The sequence below is a fragment of the Heteronotia binoei genome, chromosome 9 (assembly GCF_032191835.1).
Source record: "Heteronotia binoei isolate CCM8104 ecotype False Entrance Well chromosome 9, APGP_CSIRO_Hbin_v1, whole genome shotgun sequence".
Taxonomy (NCBI): Eukaryota; Metazoa; Chordata; class Lepidosauria; order Squamata; family Gekkonidae; genus Heteronotia; species Heteronotia binoei.
In genome coordinates, this window is record NC_083231.1 from 44,597,253 (window position 1) to 44,617,816 (window position 20,564).

Genomic DNA, 20,564 nt, shown 5'->3' on the forward strand with positions numbered 1-20,564 from the left:
CCGTGGACTTAGCCAGGGCTCTTCTCCAACCCAGGAAGCTCTCAGAGACGCCGGTGGACGACATCATCAGCGCTCTGGAGAAGTATTTCCAGCCCCAGCCAACCAAGCTCACCCGGCACTGGGACTTCCGACAAAGGACACAGAAGGCAAGCAAAACCACGATGGCGTTCTTGACAAGCCTGCGCCGGGTGGCAAGCCGATGCAGTTTCGCAGACCTCAACGAAGCCCTTCTCGACCAGTTTGTATGGGGCTTGAGGGACGAAAAACTAGTACAGAAACTCCTGTCCCTCTCCGAGTGCGACCTAACAAAGGCAATTGATGTGGCCACCAGCTGGGAGAAGGGCAGATCAGCAGGGCCACGGCTGACAAGACAGGCTGCGGCACACCAGATCAACCCTGAACCATCTACAGAGGACTCAGACAAGGACAAAGCTCTACAAACCGGCTATCGTTCAGCAGGAAGGAAGACCACCCATACCCCACAGGGCATGAGACACAAGACACCACCTGCATGTGCAAGCTGCGGGGGCCAGCATGAGCGAAAGACCTGCCGATTCCGGAATGCCACCTGTCGACTCTGCAGCAAGGAAGGCCACATCGCCCGCGCCTGCAGATCCACATCCCGAGCACGCGTCCCGCAAAGATCTGCGCACTCCGAAGGCCAGCCAGACTTCGAGACCGACGCTCTCCACGCCCACCAATACCCGGTACAGTACCTACCCTCGCCAGTCAGGCCCTCCAAAATCCGGGTCAATGTAGAGATCGGGGGGGTGCCCTGCCAAATGGAGGTGGACTCTGGGTCAGCATCATCTATTATAGCGGCAGAGACATTTTTTAAAATCCCCATCAGGCTGAGGCCTCGTCTCAGGGACCCGGGGTTTACCTTAGTGGACTTCCAGAAGAATAAGGTGCCTATCTTGGGAGTGGGCCCGGTCCCAGTCGAATACAAGGGGTTCAAGGGCCAGCTACAAGTGCTAGTGGTGAAGAACCACCTTACAAACCTTTTGGGTCTCGACTGGTTCAAGCCCCTGGGAATAGAGATCAGGGGGGTCAATAAGACTGTCGGAGTGGACTTTAACAAGGTTTGCGAAGAGTTCCCGGCCGTTTTTGATGGCACCTTGGGCTGCTACACGGGTCCCCCGGTTACACTACACCTCGACCCCACAGTGCGGCCTATTAGGCTTAAAGCGCGGCGAGTTCCATTCGCGCTCAAGCCTAAAATTGAGGAGGAACTGGATAAACTGATTGCACAGGGAATACTAGAGCCTGTCACCCACGCAGCCTGGGAAACGCCCATCGTGACTCCAGTCAAGCCCAGTGGGGAAGTGCGGATTTGTGCAGACTATAAGTGCACCCTCAACAAGGCTCTTCAGGCCCACGCATACCCTGTGCCCATCGTCAGCCACGTTTTAGCCACCCTAGCCGGCGCAAAATTTTTTGGCAAGTTGGACTTGGCCCAAGCTTACCAACAGCTGCCGGTGGATGAGGCCACGGCCAACGCCCAAACAATTGTGACCCACCGGGGGGCCTTTAGAGTAAAGCGGTTGCAATTTGGCGTGAGTGTGGCTCCGGGGTTGTTCCAGGAACTCATGGACTCTCTTTTAAAAGGACTTCCCGGAGTCACTCCATTCTTCGATGATGTGCTGATCGCTGCAGCCTCGCCTGAAGAATTCGCCGCCCACCTTAGAGGAGTCCTACAACGTTTTGAAACAGCCGGCCTCAAGGTCAAACGGGAGAAGTGCCTCCTGGGCGTGGATCGGGTGGAATTCCTGGGGTTCTCCATCGATGCCCAGGGGGTCCACCCCTCCGACGCCAAGCTGCGTGCCATCAGAGATGCTCCAGCGCCCACCAACAAGCAAGAACTCCAGGCCTTCCTCGGCCTCCTAAACTTTTATCATGCTTTTCTCCCCCACAAGGCAGCGGTGGCCGAACCCCTGCACCAGCTTCTAGACAAGAACCGACCCTGGGCGTGGGGCCGCCAGCACGCTAAAGCCTTCCAGGATATCAAGGGCCTCCTGATGTCCAACTCCGTCCTTGCCCATTTCGACGAGACCCTGCCCTTGGTCCTTGCATGCGACGCATCCCCTTATGGCATGGGGGCAGTTCTGGGCCACCGACTCCCTGATGGGACCGAAGTCCCTATCGCGTACTACTCGCGGACCCTCTCGTCGGCGGAGCGGAACTACGCCCAAATCGACAAAGAAGGGTTGGCAGTTGTGGCCGGCGTCAAAAAATTTCATGATTACATCTACGGCCGGCCCTTTACCCTCTATACGGACCACAAACCCCTCTTGGGCCTCTTTGCATCAGACCGGCAGACCCCTCAGGTGTTGTCCCCACGGGTCCTCCGTTGGTCCATTTTTCTAGCCGGCTACACTTACACCCTAGTGCATCGCCCGGGCAAGGCAATGGGCCATGCTGACGCCCTGAGCCACTTGCCCTTGCCTGACGTGGATCCCGATCCAGCCCCGGCTCATCAGATCCTACTGATGGACATGCTTCCGGACAGGCCATTGCTCGCCCGCGACGTTGCTGCCCGCTCTTCTCGTGATCCAGTCCTCTCCCGTGTCTTGGACTGGGTGGGGAGGGGGTGGCCCAAGGGCTTGACTGGGCCGGAATTTACTCCGTTTGCAGCCCGGAAAGACGAACTATCCACCCACAAAGGCTGCCTACTATGCGGCAACAGAGTCGTCATCCCCAAACCCTTGCAAGACCAAGTGCTTAGAGCCCTGCACGAGGCACACCCGGGCATAGTCCGCATGAAGGCTCTCGCATGAAGCTATGTCTGGTGGCCCGGCCTCGATGCAGAAATTGAGGCTTGGGTTAAAAGGTGCCCGACATGCCAGGTGTCAAGGCCTGACCCCCCACGTGGCCCAGTGCAACCATGGGAATCCACCAAAACCCCCTGGTCAAGACTGCATATGGACTTTGCTGGCCCCTTCCATGGGCGGACTCTACTCATACTAGTGGATTCATACTCCAAGTGGTTGGAGGTGGTCCAGGTGCCCTCTCCATCACCGCAGGCAACCATCACGGCTCTGAGGGCCATCTTTGCAACCCACGGGTTGCCGGAGACCATCGTCACCGACAACGGCACAGCATTCACGTCCGCAGTGTTCCAGGACTTCTTAGCCAGGAACCTCATCAGGCACATTCGCTCTGCCCCGTTTCATCCAGCCACCAACGGCCAGGCAGAGCGGATGGTGCGCACAGCAAAGGAGGCCTTGAACCGTCTGGGCCCCTCAGACTGGCCAAAAGACTTGGCGTGTTTCCTAATGGCCTACCGGACCACACCCACTGCCTCCACAGGTCGCAGTCCAGCCGAACTCCTCATGGGCCGCCGCATCACCACCCTGCTGGACAAGCTGCACCCTGACCGAGCCCCAGACAGGCGACCGGCGCCGGAACACCTTAAAGCCCCCAGAGGGTTCTATCCAGGTGAGACAGTGTGGGCACGGAACTATGCCACCACTGGCCCCACCTGGCTCCCTGGAAAGGTGGACCACGTCACAGGACCGGTCTCCTATGCAGTGACCTTGGAAGGTGGACATCTCCTGAGGCGACACATCGACCAACTCCGTGGTCGCCTGCCTGCCGGGGAGCCAAGGTCAGAGGCTCCAGATCCGGACAACGTAAGTCCCCGTGAGCCTGACACAGAACAGGGTTCCGTGGAGCCCGCTTCGGCCCAGCAGGAGGAGACCCCCGACCGCGCAGCTGAACCCAGGTCTTCCGGGGCCGCCGTCCCAGATGTCTCCAGCTCTGCAGCCGCGGAACCACCAACCGAGTCAGAACGCCCAGTCCCCTCGGAGCTCCGACGCTCGACACGAGACCGCCGCCCTCCGGCATATCTCCAGGACTATGTCACCTGATAGCTGGAACTATGGGGGGGAGGGGTGTTGTGTCCTAGGTTCAAATGGAGAACTGTTACTTTTGGAGGGAAGCTGAACAAGCCAAGCTTGTACTCCACACCAGGGTTCCAGAGAAGGCCTAAGCGTGCCCAATCAGGGGAAGGATTGAAACATAAGTAGCCAATCAACATCTAGGCTCATACTGTACCCTGATAGGCCCTTAGGCCTCTGTAAATAGCCAATCCATGTACATAGTTAAGGTCCAATCAGAAGGGGGCAAGAATTGTATAAAAGGAGCGGGAGGTTTGAATAGAGCTCAGTCTGTGTTGGTGTTCCTGAAGTAAAGCTTGCTGAAATCACTCTCCGACTCTGGTCTCTTACTGCACCGACCCCAGTACTTTACAAGACACATTATTATTATTATTATTATTATTATTATTATTATTATTATTATTATTATTATTATTATTATTATTATTATTATTATTATTATTATTACCTTTAATTTATATCCCCCCTCTCTGCAAGCGGAATCAGAATGACTAACTATCAGTTTAAAACTTCAAACAATAGTTACAATTAAACCATTCAAAACTTCAAAGCTTCAAACAGTAAATGCAGTTAAAACATTTTTAAAACATTTTATGGTGCTGTTATAGTACCTTGTGAGATAGATGGGGATGAGGCAGGTCTGAAAGAACTGTGACTGACCCAAGGTCACCCAGCTGGCTGCATATGGAGGAGTGGGGAGTAAAATCTGGTTCTCCAGATTACAGTCCGCAGCTCTTAACCACTGATGGCAAGAAATGTAACAACAGTTATTCACAAAGGGTGATTAACACATGGAATTCACTGCCACAGGAGGTGGTGGCAGCTACAAGCATAGACAGCTTCAAGAGGGGATTGGATCAGCATATGGAGCAGAGGTCCATCAGTGTCTATTAGTCACAGTTTATCATTGGAACTGTCTGTCAGGGACAGTGATGCTCTGTATTCTGGGTGCTTGGGGGGCACAGTGGGAGGACTTCTAGTGTCCTGGCCCTACTGGTAGACCTCCTGATGGCTCTTGTGTTTTTTTGGCCACTGTGTGACACAGAGTGTTGGACTGCATTGGCCATTGGCCTGATCCAACATGGCTTCTCTTATGTTCTTATGACTACTGTAATATATTTAGAGATTTTTTTGAACCACTGATGGATTACTACTCATACTAGGATGCCCTTTAGTCTTTCCAAAAGCAGATTACAGTTGTAGCATTGTTTCCTCACATTTCTTTTATTCTGTCTTGGTTATTATTGTAAATGTGCTTTAAATTTCAAGTGACTTAGATTATTGTTTTGGGAGAGAATTCCTGCTTCTCAGGACTCAGTTATATACTGACAAAACTTCATTTTTAGCAAAGGGGGTAGTTATCCCTTTAGAGCTTTTTGTTCCTTTTCTATTGCGGTTTAGCTCTGCAGTTCAACTCTGTCTTTTATTCAGTTTTACTTTTAACATGCTCTCCTGGCAGAAAATGCAAACAAACCCTAACACACACTAATCCTCTTTCCCTCATTCTCTTCATGGCTTAGTTCTTCTGGATAATTCGTTCAGTTGCATCTAATGTTGTTTTTAAATAGAGCTTTTACCTCCATACCCCATCCAAAGCTGACCATTCCTTCTGAATAATCCATAGAAGAGTAAAGTAGATAATGTATTTCGTGTACAGAAAAAAACCTACTGGAATTTATAAGTTGATTCAAAAATTGTAAATTACTTTTGTGAGGGAAACGTATTCTATTTATTTTCACTGCCTCTCCAAGAAATGCAACAGCTGAACATAAAACCAATATATTTTAATGCCCTTCAAAACTAAATTTTGTGTGCTGTGAAACATGTATTGCTAACTGTCTGTTATGTTGTACAAAACAAAAAAGAAAGAAATACAAATATGGTTTTTAGCATATGATATGCACTTATTAAAGACACAGGAGTTTCCTTAAGTTTGGATATCAGGGAACAAAAAAAAAGGGAACATTTCCTGAATTAAAAAAAAAAAGAACCCCAAGGCTCAGCATTGTAATTTTTATTCCTGTTTGTATCACCAAGGGACGGAGTATTCTTCTTCTATATTTAATTTTTTTTTATTTCATTGTGTGTGAGAGCAAATGAGTGTGTATATAGTCTGAATACATTGCTCACTTGCCACAAAACTGCTACACTAATGTAAAACATTGTAATGAATATGCTATCCCCATCCTCAATTAACTCCAGTTCATCCTACTTCATTTCCTTTCTTTACTTTTGAAAGCTTTCATTAACTTTGAAAAATCTCTGCATGTGATTCATTTTGGGAGGCTTTTTTCACTTCAGAAAGCTTTCAGGGATATGAAAACAAAATCAATAGTTATGGACCGGTACTTGTGGTGCTCCCAGCAATCTCAGATCAAAGAGTGCACATCTTCTAACTAAATATATCCCAGTAAAGAAATATATTTCAATTTCCAGTTTCAACAAGGATATAAAAACAGGGAGGAAATCAATAAGAAAAAAAAAAGCCTTTGGGTTAATCTTTTTTGTGTGCAGCCCAATTAGGATCTGCTGTTTTGTGTCATTTCATGAACCAGAGAGCTTCGACATTTCTGACATGTCCCTGTGCTTTGGTTTATAATATTAAAGTGCAACAAAAGGATACACAAGTGTGCTAAGTGTCTTTTTACTTCCAGTGCTTCATGAGAACCGAGAAGTCATACATCCTCATAGGGTAGATATCAAATAAGACTCTGAAAGTATAGAAAGAAAGCCTGCAACTCACTTGCCACAAAACTTCCACACTTGTTGAACACCATACTTAGTATTGTTCAATAATCTGAAGCTATATTTGGATCATAACTAATTATTAGGGTATTCTACCCACAAAAGTACTTTGAGTGTTTCAGAAATTACAACCATTTTCTAGGATTTCCTGGAAATATGCAGGTAAAGAATATCTTAAGATATTGTAGGTATCCAGGAGGTAATTGAAATATGAAATATGATGTTTTAAGTCTCTGAAAAGTCTACACAGTTAAAACTCAGGTACCTGTACCCCACAACAAACTGGGGAACCAGTAAAGAAAGGACAAGAGAGATTCCTGTGATTTCATACTGATGGAATCAATTCTACTGTTCCTTTCTTTCCTCTGTTCTTTGCCTGGGGCTTCTGGATGGGATCCTCAGAACTGTTACTTTCTCTCTTCTCTTTCAAGAGCCCTGTACCTTTCATCAGCATTTTCAGCAAATGTAAAGAGGAACAGTAATCACATCCAATTTTCACAAGGAAAACTATGCATTACTATTGAGATCTTGGTAAAGTCTCTTAAAAAAAAACTATATGGGGATTTGAAGAGAGACAGGTCATAACATCTAGGCAATGGCATTCCCGACAATAGGAAGAGCACGACTGTATATGAAATCCTATAAAAAGATCATATAAACGGTGCTTGGAGGTATGTAACAGAATGAATCACAGCCTCACCTTCCCCTAAGCAGAATGGATCATGGCTTCTCTTTTCCCTCTACAGCCTCCACTGCTCCCCCAGAAGATGCTCATATGGGGAGGAGAAGGCTGCAGGCAAAGGTGGAAAGATCTGTTCTGCAAAAGCAGTGCATACATGGCTCATAGGAGACAAACCTTTTTCTTGTCACAAGATGTCCGCAAGAGAGGTGTGATTTTTCCTTGAAATTGGGTGCAAACCCTGGTGCTACAAAATTCACCAGCAATAAACAGATTTAACTGTACTTAACTGCATCTGTGGAATAATAAGGCTTATTTCAGAGTTTAACCACTGTTAAAGACACCACAAAACATTTCTGAACTTGCATTACAATTTTATTTTCAGCAGTGAAGCCACTGGCACTAACAAATTACTATATATGCTCCTCATTACAGCTTAAAATTGAAGGCTCCCACAATGTCAGAGCTGATCAAACCTCTTCCAGAGCCTTTTTATTCCTTGCGACAAGTGCCACAGGCTAATTCAGAGCTGTGCTCTTTTTGTTTGTGACTCTTGCTAGTTCAAAAGGAAAACCAGGATATCCATCCTAGTCACTATCCTTTCAAAAGGAAATTAAATCTTATTTTTAATCTGAATAGCCTTGTGTGCCCTTCAGAATAAACAAAGACTTGAATATTTCATTTTGTAGTGATTTTTATAGCTAGAGTAGAAGGAATTCAGCGTACATTACTAGTGTTATGTGGTAATGTAAGGATAGATATCTGTTCAGTCACAGCACACATGTTTGTTTCTTACATCAGAGAGTTCTGTTTTGACATATGCTTGATTTCAAAGGTTTGGGTGTGATTGATTTATTACCTCTTACCCAAAAGAACTGGATGTAACTTGAAACTAGCATCATTTAAAGCAGGGATGTCAAACTTATGACCCACAGAATGCAAGCGCCTGCCTCCCCAAGATTTAATGAGGTCCATGGCTCTTTCCCCATCCCTTCCTCTCTTCACCCTTTGAAGCTATGAGGTTGCCAAAATTCCCAGCTTCTTCTGCCTTGTCTTTGCCTGCTTCAGCAGGAAGGTCTTCTGGGCTTGCAAAATTGAAAAGAAAACATGGAACGGATTTTCCATTAAGGTTTATGTGCCCATACAGACTACCATGTTTTCCTTGCAACTTTGTCTGTACTGCAATGTATTTCAATGGAGTGGAGCTCAAGTAGTTTAACTTTCCAGCATTTTTAAGGCCAGTTGAAGCTGTTGCTTGCTGGAGTGGTCCATGCAAATAAAGGGCTGATGTTTTGAGCCAGCTTGTATCTGCTGAATGGATCTGAGAACTGGTGCCTAGTGAGTACTCTAACCTGCGAACCCACAACCAAAAGGGGATATTACACTGGTGAGCCAATACTAACCTGAGTAGACCCCGGGGAGACAGGAAAAAATGCTTGCAATGCCCAACTATTTCATATTTTCCTAGGCTCAGAGTATTTTATATTTTAGTTTACATTTTTAGTTTCTGCTGTGATCCTTGTGCTTTTTCTTGATGTTTTATTTTACAAATTGCATTCCCAAATCCATTATTTCCCCACCTTTCCATTTTAAACAAAATATTGCAAGAATTTAAAGCACGTATTTTAGGTACAAAAATAATATCTTTAAGTGTTTTTGTCGGTATCCTTTATAAAGTTTGTATCTCTGCTACCTGGTATTACATTTTATGACACGCATGGCCTGGCCCCATAAAGTCCCATTTATATCAGATCCAGTCCTCATAACAAATGAGTTTGGCACCCCTGATTTAAAGCAGCTCAGCATCTAACACACAAGGCAGGCTTGACCAGGATGCATGTTCATAGAAGATGAGATTGCATTTATACCCTGCCCTTCACTTGGCGTCTCAGACCAGCTTACAGTCTCCTTCCCTTCCTCTCTCAACAGCAGACACCTGTGAGGTAGGTGGGGCTGAGGGAGCTCTTCAAGAACAGCTCTGAGATAACTGTGATTGATCCAAGGTCACCCAGCAGCTGCATGTAAAAGAGTGGAGAATCAAACCCAGTTCTCCAGATTAGAATTCACTGCTCTTAATCACTACACCAAACTGAGGAACTGTCATGAGGAATTTTCCTACACCAGCCTGAAGAATTTTTCTTTCCCAAAACTGTTTTAGACTTCTCAGTTTTGTTTTTATGGTGCAAGAGAAAGAATTCTAGTGAATTCTTTAAAAGCTTGCATAGTTGTTTGTGTAAACCTAATAAAAGGTATTATTTTGATTGTGTTCTCTTTTGGGGGGGAGTGGAGATTTTTAGACCTGCACAGTTGTAACAGCTTCTTTCCCCCTTGAAGGCAGGGACCAACCCTAAAATTCACTTTCTAAGAACAACTACACCAAACTTAGGGAGAACAAGTCTAAACAAGCCTCCCCCAAAGTAAGTCCAATTACATTCAGTGGGGCTTACTTTCAAGGACAACTCCTTTCAAGGACAACTCCTGTGAAAGCTATGGTTGACCCAAGGCCTTTCCAGCAGGTGCAAGTGGAGGAGTGGGGAATCAAACCCAGTTCTCCCAGATAAGAGTCTATGCACTTAACCACTACACCAAAAACAATTCATAGAGTAAAAAACTCCACATTGCATTTACTTCCTTGATACCCACTTTTTTCTACAATGGGAACCCACAAAATGGCATACAGCAATCTTCCCTTCTCCATTTTTCATCACAACAACCTCGTGAGGCAGGTTAGATGGTGTGGACCAAGGTCACTGACCAAAGAGCACTGTCCCACCCCCTAAAGAAGCAGAATTTTAGAATACTGAGGTCCTCTTCAAGGCTCCTACCCACAGAAGCTCCTATATGCTCCTCACCTTCCAGACCAATGACTTAATGCAAATTACGTTTTAAAACTACAACAAAATGTTCTTTGTGCAAGGAAAGTACCACATAACTTAGTAATAAGTAGAGCCATCACCTATATGAATGGTTAGCTCATTAATCATCTGTCTTCATACCTGATTAATTAATGTGTTAAAATTAAAAAAAACATGCCTTATTAATAACCAATACAGAGCTGTTTTTTATATACTGAAGAAAGTGTACAATAGTATTAGAAAGAAGGGTCTTTATAGTTTTTTAAATTTCTTTTTTCCTTTTTTGTTTTTTAGGAACAAAATATTTTCCCTGCTTGAAGATGAGGTATAGCAGCTCAGAAGTGCCATTCCCCAGGTCCGGATGGGGAATCCTTTGGTTTTACAGGCTCTCCCCCCCCTCCCCCAGGCAGTTGATCGGTGGAGGGAAGCCCCGGTCTAACAGGTATTATGTGTCTTTAGGTCTCAGACAGGGTTAGAAACTTGCAAATTGCTTTTGTTTTTGAAGGTGTGTGTATGTGCCTTTAAATCTCTGCAAGACTGAAAGTGCAGGGAGGCGGGGCAAGGAGGCAGAGCTCTGATCCTTTAGCATTCCTTTCAGAAGCTGTTTAGGATAATAAAGAGTTAACTAGAACCTGAGTATTGGATAGAGGAAAACTCCACCCTCCAGACCTCTCTCTCCTTAAGTTGGTTGAAATACAGCATATTGTTCCATTCAGCAACTCCAGTGAGAAAAGCTATCTATACCATTGTCCTAGGGATATCACAAAAGTGTGGGCATATAAACTGTTTATTTTGACTGCTTTGTGAGTGTGTGTGTGCTCACTTTCATTTAGTGTGTGTATGTGTTCACTTTCATTTGGCAGCTGCTGGGGAACAAAAAAGGCAAACGGGAGGTGGAGAAAATGACTGTATTCAGGGGAACTGCACTGCTGTATTTTTATTCATTTATTTTATTTGCAATGGGTAAGTCTCCCAGCTCCACCCCCAAAGTCCCCAGATATTTCCTGAGTTGGACCTGGCAACCCTAGAAGTATGGCACTTGCTTTGCATGCAGAAGGTCCTAGGCCCAATCCCTGGCATCTGCAGTTAAAATCACCATCTTATAGGTGATGTGAAAAACCTCCACCTGAGATGCTGGAGAACCACTACCAACCAAAGAAGCCACATATCCCTGACACATCAATGCTCTGGCTCAGTATGAGGCAGCTTCATGTATACAGCATCAAAATCAAAATATTCTTAAAAGTAAATAGAAATGCCCTTATATCCCAGTCCAATTGTTTTAAATGGCATCCACTGAACAACCAACTGAATTATAAATGAAGAATTGACATGCATGCTAAGCTACAATTCAGGAGTATCTTAGGGAGGAAAGGAAAAGGGCCTACGCTCACAATTGTACATATATAAAATAACTGGAGTTTCAGCATCATGATTCAGAGCAAAGGTTCCTTCATACTCAACAAAGAAATGGGGAAGAAGTGAATTGTGCCTCTTCTCATTGTACTTATGATGTAAAACGCAAACAAGATGTGTAGGTGCTTTTGCATCCATCAGTTATGCCACTCACCCCAACAAGATCTCTTTCCAACCTTATACTAAGATTGAGGTGAGAGAAAGTGTAGCTCTCACTGTACCACTGTAACTTGCAGAGCTAATCCAAGAGTTAGCATATAAAATTGTATTATTTTGGCACATTTATAGAATTTAGCAAGATAAATGTCTTCAGTTTCAGGTGAGCCTAATGCTTCAGCGAGAGCTGAAAACTTCTGCCCCCTCTGCTACTTTTTGCACATGTATCTTTAATTCTTGTTCTCTGAGAGTAGGAGAAAATAGAAGTTGAAGTAGAGAACTTTTTTTTAATAAACAAAAGGATCTGTGCTATTTGGACAGAGGCAGTCTCATAGATTCTCAATAGGAACTACTGCAACCATGTATGGATATTAAACTAACCTTTATAAAATTGAATATATTTTACTCTTTAATAATGTAATAAATATTAAACATACAAAATAAACACCTGCACACTATACTTGATAATTAAGAATCCTCTGCTATCCACTTATCATACTAACTATGCAGAAAAACTATGTCTCACATTCTTCAAGAAACTATTCCATTATCTGATCAGTGTCCTGTACCACAAACAGAAGCTGATCAAGGAGAAACTCTCTGAACTGGACATTTCTACAAGGAATTAACCTGCATGGCAAAACTTTCACAAGAAAAGACAAGCCATCTACTTGGAGTTGCTGAAGCAACAACAACAACAATCTCTAACCTACAGGCTGTTAATCTTAATACCAAGAACTCCTCCAACAATGTTGTCAACCTGTCACAACACAGACTCCGTACAGCAGAGGAATCAGTTCTTTCACATGGACTTTCATTCTGTCCCACCAAATCTGCACAAATCAGGGCTGTAGCCAGGATTTGGAATGTCAGGGGGCATTTACATTTTTTTGGGGGGGGGCTCTCCTCTAGTTGCTCCCCCTGCCCTCCCTCCCTGCATCTCTGCTGCTGCCCTCCCCCACACCAAATTGCTTTAAGGCGGGGGGGGGGCAAAAGCAGCAGGGCCTGATCTACATATTTTTGAGGGGGGGGGGAGTAGAAACTGGCACTTCTTTTTCCCTTTCCCAGCACGAGAGGCTCTGCGCAGGAAGCAGATACACTAAGGAATGAGCAGAAACATGGCCAAGCATCCTCAGTTGCTCACAACCCCCCCCCCCCCCACACACACACACCACACACTGCCCCAAGTACTAACAATTTTGCACAGTGCACAGGAAGGTAACATACCAGGGCAATTGCCCCCCTCTACCGAAGCGCACAATAGTCAGATAAACATTTCCCCTCCTCATCCCCCCCCCCCACTTGCAAAAGAAGTTGATGCACAGGAAGTTGATGCATCAAGGGCAGGAGTAGAAGCAAGAATAATCATTCCAATGCACAGGGTTTGCACAGGAAGTTGAATACACCAAAGCAGCAGCCACCCAATCATCCTTTGTCTAACATATGGGATTTTGCACAGGAAGCTGACATAGTGGAGGAGGGAAAGGTGCATGTTAAATAGTGTGTTCAATGCATGGAGAGGCGAATTGCAGTGATCAAAGCTCTTTTATACGCAACAGGGTGTGAGAAAGAAAAATATCACCATCCCAAAGTGAGGAGCTTTGCACAGGAAGCTGATGCAACAGGGAGCAAGTGGGTGAGGAGAGGGGGGGGAGAACCAAAATAACTAGGCTGTAATGTACTGAGAGCCCCTGGGAGTTAAAGGGTCCGCAAAACAGCTGATTGGCAGGTCCTTTAACTCTGGCGAGTGGCCCGGACTGCTTCTGCTTCCAGCCTACAAGCAACCTTTCCACCGCCCAAATCACTTGTGGGGCTCGCAGCAGACCCAGGAACCATGATAGAAGCCTGGGGGGTTGGTTGGGGGCCCCGAGTCAGGGGGCCTCGCTCAGAAGTCAGGGGGCTATGCCCCCACAGGCCCCCTCGCAGTTACGGGCCTGTCACAAATGATTCAGTTCTGCAGGGACCTGGAAGACTTTTCCTGCTGTCTACACTTGAAGGAGAACTTCCAACATATGCAAGATGTTGCATATGCAACATATGCAAGCAGCATCTTCACAACATACTATCACAGTCTACTAGAGAACAGCTGCCATACCTCCTATATACCAATCAACAAGATACACCACCAAATTAAAACAAAAGAACAAAAAAAAGAGACTATACATGGACCCCTCCTGATGGCTGCGATGTCACACTGGATCTATACACAGAATCCTTTCTCCATAGGATCCAAACTGATGTGATCAGCAAACATCAAACACAGCAGAATCTCATCCATGCTTAAAGAAAGGCCATAGACAGTCTCAGAAACAATCCAGATACTATAATTATAGCGGAAGACAAAAGCAGAACTCTTGTCATTATGAATAGATTCAACAACATCCAGGAGGCTCAAAGACAATTCTCAAATACTGCTTTTTACAAACAGCTGGACTCAGATCCCACACAGGAATACAAAAAAGAACTAAACAAGATTATAAAGGAATTACCTTGTACATTCAGGAACAAATCATTTCAGACACACCACAGGAACCTTAACCAGGTACGTTTTATCTTCTACTCAAAATACAAAACCATCAACCAGGATGTCCTGTTGTCTCAGACACAGGCAGTATCATGGGGTATCTGGATATATGGACTCTGTTCTAAGACCCTATGCCATCAAAGCTTCTAGCTATGCGAACACCACAGACTTTCAGAGGAAAATACAATCTTTGGGCAATCTTCTAGAGAATACTATTTTAGCAATCCTGGATGTGGAATCTCTGTATACCACCATCTTAGACCAAGATGGATTACAAACGATAAAGAATATGATTTCTGACAACACTAAAGCAGACTTTGCCACCAAACTGTGCCATTTTGTTCTCACTCATAACCATTTTAAATTTAGTGACAACTTTCCCCCCTATAGATAAATGAAACAGCCATGGGCACATGCATGGCCCCACAGTACGCTGACATCTGACATCAAAAATCGTGATTAAGAAACCCGTAAGAGAACACTTCAACCTTCCAAGAAACTCAAAAGTAGCTGCTTTATTGCAAAGGAGTTTCAGAAACAGATGGGAATAGGTGAATTACAATTTATTACAAAAACCAGAACAATGGAACCCCCAGGACATAACAGAGATATTAGCTTATCTGACTATACATGCTAAGTCACTCAGCTGTCACTTATACCCTATGTAACAGGAAAAAGGAATTACAGTAAATGGGATAAGCAATAGAAGTTAAACAACTACTGTGATAGTAAACATATTAAGTCTCTTCAGTTTATACTTGTACCCAGAATTAAACATTATTTTTGTAGGGGTCACTGGACTCAAGCCTCATCCCCACATCTGTTAACTCTTGCATTTGTATGCTAATTCACTGCCTTTCACAGTTATATTATAATAATAATAATAATAATAATAATAATAATAATAATAATAATAATAATAATAATAATAATAAATTTTATTTATATCCCGCCCTCCCCGCCTAGGCAGGCTCAGGGCGGCTAACAACATTTCAATAAGTTATACAATATAGGGTTTAAAACAATTAGGTTATACAGTAATATAAAATACAATCTAAAACAATATAAGATTATACAATAATTTAAAACAGCGATCTAAAACCAGTTCCAGTTGCCTGGATCATTCCATGGTTTGGACGGCAGTGATCTTCCTGATGTTGTTCTGTTCACTTATGTTATGGCAGGGGTCACTGGATAAATCGTTGATGGATTAAACAGCCATCCTATCAACGGTCTACAAAAGCCTGCTTAAAAAGAATGGTCTTACAGGCCCTGCGGAATTGATCCAAATTCCGCAGGGCCCGTACCTCCTCCGGGAGTTGATTCCAAAGGCACGGGGCTGTAACAGAGAAGGCCCGTGCCCGGGTACTCTGTAATTTTGCTTCCTTTGGCCCAGGGATAGTCAGCATGTTCTTCCCTGCTGACCTCAGTGCTCTTTGGGGCTCATATGGGGAGAGACGGTCCCTCAGGTAGGCAGGTCCTCGGCCATATAGGGCTTTAAAGGTGATAACCAGCACTTTGTATCGGACCCGGTATGTAACTGGCAGCCAGTGCAGTTCACGCAGCCCCAGCTGTATATGCTCCCATTTCGGGAGTCCTAATAACAGCCTGGCCGCTGCGTTCTGCACCAGCTGCAGCTTCTGGGTTCGGCACAAAGGCAGCCCCATGTAGAGTGCATTGCAGTAATCTAATCTTGAGGTGACCGTCGCATGGATCACTGTTGCGAGGTCCCGGCGCTCCAGGAAGGGAGCCAACTGCCTTGCCCGCTTCAGATGAAAAAATACCGACTTGGCAGTGGCCGCTACCTGGGCCTCCATTGATAGTGAAGGCTCCAGTAGTACTCCCAGGCTCTTGACCCGGCCCGCCGCTTTCAGCGGCGCACCGTCAAAAACCGGGAGAGGTATTTCCCTTCCCAGAGCACCGCGCCCCACGCAAAGGACCTCTGTCTTCGTCGGGTTCAGCTTCAACCCACTCAGCCTAAGCCAGGTTACCACGGCCTGCAGTGCCCGGTCTAAATTCACTGGGACGCAGTCAGGCCGGCCATCCATTAGCAGATAGAGCTGGGTGTCATCCGCATATTGATGACAACCCAGTCCAAAACTCCGGGCAAACAGTTCTTTCTTACATCCTATCTCACCTATAATCACCCAGCACTTATGTCTCTTGATTCTAAGTGGCCCTTCCTGACAGCAACCCCCACACCACTATAAATAAGGCTTCAGGAAACTATTTCAATGTATCTGACAAAGTGTGCCTGCACAGGAAAGCTTATACCATGATTAAAACCTCATTGGTCTTAAAGGTGCCACTGGACTCAACATTGTTCTATTTTTTTTTTCAAAAGATACACATAATTCCTCACAGTTTCAGGGTTTGACTTGCATATTCTTTAGATAGGCAACAAGAACATCAAAATTACAGCAGTTGTTCTTTTAGAAGTTTGAAAGGTTTTTTTCTCCCTAATTTGTTCCAAAAGCAGACTATTACATGCATAATGCAATAGCTCATAAATTGTATAAACACGTCTATATGCAAATAAAGCTAGAAGTTTTCTACACATATTATTCCATTGTAGCAAGAGAAAAGAGGGGCTGTGCAAACTCCACTCTGGAAGAATTACTAAAAAGGTAGGAGACTGAGGCACTAATGAATTGCTACACACACACACACACACACACACACACACACATATATATATATATACACACTGTGGCTTATAGCTGTGGGTGGGCGGGGTGGGTGGGCTCCCTCTGGGTATCCTACCCCCCCAGGGAAAGTGTATGCGTAATACATAGCCTCTCCTCTCCCGGTGTAGTGAACGCCGCGTGGTCACTGTCTGGCTATGCCTGGCAGATGGTCACTGCAATGGCCTCTCCTGCATTATTGCATCCGTAGCAACACCTTCTCGCTAGTCCCCCCCGTTTTTCACAGAGTTTGCTACGTCATGGTGCGACCGAATTGTCCGGTGGTATAACCGGATGGGCAGGCTGGGCCCACCAACCTCGCCAGCCTAAGAGAAGGAAAACTCTAACATCAAACCCGGGCAGATAGAGCTCGTTAATGTAACACCTACCACCTGGAGGACTCGCTGCCGGCGTCCCGGCTTACTGGGCCATGGCAGATGACCCCCAGGTGAAAGGGTGGAGCCAGTACCGCGCACACTGCACTTCACCTAAAAAATTCCTCTGCGCAGGCCTGAAGGGCATATCCACATCCACAACCCAAGTCCTGCAATGATGGGTAAGGGGCGAAACGGCAGGTGGAAGGTGCCACTGGAAGCCGCAGTCCCGATCCTGCATGTAGGCGGTTCAGGGTATTGGTCGCCTGATGCTAACCCGGAGACGAAAGCATTTTTCGGCAGCACCCTGAACGACCAAGCAGCCTTATCTAGGGACAGCATTGCTGGCTCCACACGGAGAGGGGCCTAGAAAAGGTGGCCTAAACAAAGCTCGTCTCCTCCACCCCAGTTGGCTAGCCGCGGTCAACGGGCATCCTTACTTGCGGTCAAAAAATAACAACAAAGAAAAGGCATGCACCTGCCTCACAAAGTGTGCAAAGACTAAAGCTTGCGTGTTGGAACATCAGAACCATGCTTGACACAGTAGACAGTGGTCGCCCTGAACGACGCTCTGCTCTAGTTGGCCACAAACTTCTCAGGTTGAATATCGACATAGCAGCGCTCAGTGAGGTCCGTTTCCCTGAGGAAGGTAGTCTTCAAGAACACGGTGCTGGCTATACCCTCTACTGGTCAGGTAAGTCAAAGGCTGAGAGCCGCCTTTCTGGCGTTGGCTTCATGGTCAGGAACTCCATTGCCTCCAAACTCGAAAACCTGCCAACAGGTCACTCAGATCGCATCATGTCCATGCGCCTCCCACTTCAAAACAAGCAGCATGCAACACTCTTCAGTGTGTATGCCCCAACCCTTCAAGCAGATCCTGCAGAAAAGAACAAGTTCTATGCTGATCTACACAACCTCGTACGGAAGACCCCTACAGAGGACAAGGTGATCATCCTTGGCGACTTCAATGCCAGAGTAGGTAAAGACTCGGAAGCCTGGAAAGGAGTACTTGGCAAACATGGCATTGGCAACTGCAATGACAACGGGCGCCTCCTGCTAGAATTCTGCATGGAGCACCAGCTCACCATCACCAACACTATCTTCCAGCAGAAGAACAGTCTGAAGACAACCTGGATGCACCCACGGTCCAAGCACTGGCACCTTATCGACTACATTCTGGTGCGCCAGAGAGACCTTCGAGTTGTCTTACACACCCGAGTAATGCCCAGTGCAGAATGTCATACGGATCATCGTCTTGTACGCTGCAATCTCTGTCTTCACTTTAAACCCACATCCAGGAGAGGAGGTATCCCTTGGAGGAAGTTTCAGGTTGGCAGTCTCCAGTCAGCCGAAGTTAAAGCTGCCTTCCAGGCAAAACTCCAGTCAAGAATTGAGGACCCCAGTTGCCCCACAGACCCTTCTCCAGAAGCACTCTGGGAACACCTAAAAACTACCGTCCTGCAGATCTCTGAAGAAGTCCTCGGGTTCTCCACAAGGAAGAACAAGGACTGGTTTGATAAGAACAATCAAGAGATCCAAGATTTACTGGCAAAAAAGAGATCTGCCTACCAAGCACATCTTGCTCAGCCCTCCTGTCCTGGGAAAAAAGCAACCTTTCGCGCTGCATGTAGCAACCTCCAGCGCAAGCTTCGAGACATTCAGAACGATTGGTGGACCAAACTTGCAGAGAGAACCCAGCTGTGTGCAGACACTGGTGATTTAAGAGGGTTCTACGAAGCCCTGAAGGCAGTATATGGTCCATCATATCAGGCTCAGAGTCCCTTGCGTAGTGCAGATGGCCAAGTGCTCCTCACAGACAAGGCATCCATACTGAACCGGTGGTCGGAGTATTTTCAGGTTCTCTTCAGTGCCAACCGCGTAGTTCAAGATTCAGCAATCCACCTCACCCCACATCAACCAGTGAAAACAGAGTTGGATGAGATCCCCACCCTAGAAGAGACTGTTAAAGCCATCAAGCAACTGAAAAGTGGCAAGGCAGCAGGAGTTGATGGAATTCCACCAGAGATCTGGAAGCATGGGGGCACAGTACTACATAGCTCACTTCACAAAGTACTTGTCACCTGCTGGGAACAAGGCAAATTACCACAGGACTTTCCCGATGCAATCATCATCACCCTATACAAGAACAAAGGGGAAAAGTCAGACTGCTCCAACTACCGGGGGATAACCCTGCTCTCCATCGCAGGCAAAATCCTTGCCAGAATACTCCTGAACAGACTGGTGCCCACCATTGCAGAAGAACTCCTCCCAGAGAGCCAGTGCGGCTTCAGAGCTAACAGGAGCACTACCGACATGGTATTTGTTCTCAGGCAGCTCCAAGAGAAATGCAGGGAACAGAACAAGGCTCTGTATGTGACTTTTGTCGACCTTACCAAAGCTTTCGATACCGTTAGCAGGAAAGGCCTGTGGCAAATCTTGGAACGTTTAGGATGTCCCCCAAGGTTCCTCAGCATGATCATCCAGCTACACGAAGACCAGCGAGGCCAAGTCAGACACTGTAACGACCTCTCGGAGCCCTTCCCAATAGGCACAGGTGTAAAGCAAGGCTGCGTTCTCACGCCAACTCTCTTTACGATCTTCTTTAGCATGATGCTTCAAAGAGCCGCAGTAGATCTAGATGATGATGATGGTGTCTATATCTGCTATCGCACCGATGGCAGCCTGTTCAACCTGAGGCGACTAAAGGCCCACTCCAAGACAATGGAAAAACTCATTCGAGAGCTACTGTTTGCTGATGATGCTGCATTCGTCTCCCACTCGGTATCAGCTCTGCAGCATATGACGTCCTGCTTTGCAGAGGCTGCCAAGCTATTCGGCCTAGAAGTTAGTCTGAAGAAGACAGAAGTTCTCCACCAGCCTGCACCCCAGGAAGATTATCACCCTCCCTGCATCACTGTGGGTGAATCAGTTCTGAAGACAGTCCAGCAGTTCAGCTACCTGGGGTGCATCATTTCCTCAGATGCCAAGATCGACAAGGAGATTGACAACAGGCTGGCAAAGGCAAACCGTGCATTTGGCCGACTGCACAAAAGAGTGTGGAGCAACAAGCATCTGAAAAAAGGCACAAAGATCAATGTTTACAAAGCGATTGTGATGACAACCCTCATCTACGGCTCCGAATCGTGGGTTTTATACCGTCATCACCTGCGACTCCTCGAGCGCTTTCATCAGCGCTGCCTTTGCACCATCCTCAACATCCACTGGAGTGACT

General features: G+C 46.1%; 1 protein-coding gene across 2 annotated transcripts in view; it reads right to left on the reverse strand.

Annotated features, from left to right (window-relative positions):
- The window catches only part of GALNTL6 (polypeptide N-acetylgalactosaminyltransferase like 6), an 816,075-nt gene that overhangs the window by 671,152 nt on the left and 124,359 nt on the right, over positions 1-20,564 (reverse strand). The window lies entirely within an intron of this gene.